We start from the raw sequence: 2,500 nt of genomic DNA, 5'->3' as shown, positions 1-2,500 counted from the left end.
TTTTAAAATTTTAGATGAGAATTTACTTACCCTTCATAGTTTTGAATTCCTGCTTCTCAATTTCTGTGTACTTTACAGGTACAGTACTTTCTCCAAATGTTCACGTAATCGAAGGAAAGTAGAAAATCTTTCAGAACATGAAGTGTCGCGACAGAATATAGATTTTTCCTCCACCAGGATTTGCTTATGTTCTATACCTACATGCTTGTTAGTAAGATTTCCTTTTGAGGAGAAGTGCTTATCGCAATAACAAGTATTTTCTGATATATACAACGCAATATTTTCCATGACGATTTCTTAGTAACGTAGCGGGAATACTTCAAAACCAATTTCGATGATAAAGTATAGTTTTAAAGCTAAAATATCAACAAAAAATTCCAAGCACACAGTATAATATGAGGTATAAACTATCTGAACGTCACGACACTAGCGGAATCTCGTGGTAAAAACCAGAACTACGGCTACGAAATCGTTCTGTAATTAGATGCCAGTCTTCTATGGTCGAGGCAATGTTGCCAGCTAAAACACGCAAAATTTTACAAAAATAATATTAAAGTAGCCAAGATAGCCATATATATTAGCTATATATTAATTTAAAGTGCCACATCACTAGCGGACATTTGAAATTTTCCGACTAGAACGGTCGTTTAACCGATGTGACGGTTAATCGAGGGTCGGATAATCGATGCTCCACTGTATATCAAAAACGTTTTTATTTATATTATTTTTGATGCAAATGTTGTTTTTAATATAAATACTTTAATTATTTAAACATGGGATTTGCTTTGTAATTATGATAATTACGTTTTATTGTTATTTTGTAAGTATGATAGCAAATTTCTTAATAGAAATATATTTTATTTACGATTTTTCGAAAAATACGTTTAAATAATTCAAAATATTTGCGACAGATAGCGGGACATATGGATAAATAGTAGTGTTGTAACGAATAGTATATTCGGCCTCAGGCCAAATATACTATTCGTTCAGGCCGAATACCGAATATTCGGCCAGGAGCGTGGCCGAATAGCCGAACATTCGGCCAAACTATTCGGCTTGATTAACGCACGTACGAAAATTGGCGCGCAAACCGCATTATGGCAAGGATCCTGCTCTCTATTGGCTCGCTGCCACTACGCTTTGCCAATCGCGTTAATTCTTGGCTGTTGTAGCCGACAAACAAGATTGTCATGGAAGTATGTGATAAATGATGATATCAAATGACCTACATTTGTAAATAACGGAAAAAAACAGAGAAGGCCCGCGTAGTGAAAATGTGAAAATAAATATGAAATTCAGTTGATAACATAATCGAACATGTCGAGGCGGCTTATCGGCACGAAATTCGCGCCCGTCAATGCCAAACAATTGTTGTCATAGACTTCGAAAAGCTAAATGCTTGTAATGAAAGTCACTTAGCGTACATGGCGAACACCTGGGGCCGTTCGGGCTATCAAGCTGTTTCGAATCTGTGAAATCATAACTGTGACTTATATCGACGTCCTATCTGTCTCTTTTCTCCGTTATCACCAGGCTAGGTCACGTAATTGTAAAATGGGAACTCTACGACGGAAAAGTGACGAATCGAATGTATCGTGAGCGCGTATTATGATGTATGCATAGGCATACATGGAATAGAGCGATAGAGGAAAGAGAAAGGAAAGAGGAAAGACGAGCGCTTAAAAACAAGGATAGGCAATGTCAGACCCTCAGATGTGCGACGATTCTCGAACGAATAGATGTGTACGTGTGCTGATCTTTGTAATTATAAATTGTGAATACATGTGACTAATATTATTTTCTTTTTCATTTTGTGCATGTTTCAAGTTAAAAAATAAATAAAAACAAACAACACTAACTCGATAACATTAAATCTAAGTACCAAAATGATTAATTTACTGTGTTTTTGTTATTTATTACTCTTGTTTTTAGGTATTCGGTATTCGGCCGAATAGTGAAAAATACGCCGAATAAGCCGAATACCGAATAGTAACCGAATAATCGTTACATCGCTAATTAATAGTATTATAAAATACTAGCTGCAAGGACCCGCTTCGCTGGGTTTTTATTTGTGGGCAAAAAGTAACGATAGTGAAGATTAAGATAATTACATTATAGCCAATCTTACCCGTTTTCACAAAATGCAAGAATTAGGTCTCCCGTTTCCAGACGTTTCCAGAGAATTTTTACATGAGCATAAAAATATGTTCGATTTCCCGCAAAAGCGCAAAAAACCGCCTGTAAATCTTGCATGCCGCTTTATATTAACACTACCTGGTTCCGATTCTATTTCTGAACGTCTCCTGCTCACGTCCAGTCAAACGAACTATTTTCAACGTTTCTGGAACGTTTACAATCGTTCCAGAAACGAACCAATATTCAAGTTTTATGTTCAAATTTAATTCGAACAAATTCGAACAAAACATTCGAAATAGAAAGCCACTTTCAACCACTTTCAGCCTCATATCTCCCGCACCCTTATAGCTATCGAGACGCAACC

This window comes from Centruroides sculpturatus, unplaced genomic scaffold (genome assembly GCF_000671375.1).
Source record: "Centruroides sculpturatus isolate CEXI.00-Female unplaced genomic scaffold, Cexi_2.0 scaffold1049, whole genome shotgun sequence".
Lineage (NCBI taxonomy): Eukaryota > Metazoa > Arthropoda > Arachnida > Scorpiones > Buthidae > Centruroides > Centruroides sculpturatus.
The sequence above is the reverse complement of the archived record's forward strand: the minus strand, read 5'-3'. Positions refer to the sequence as shown.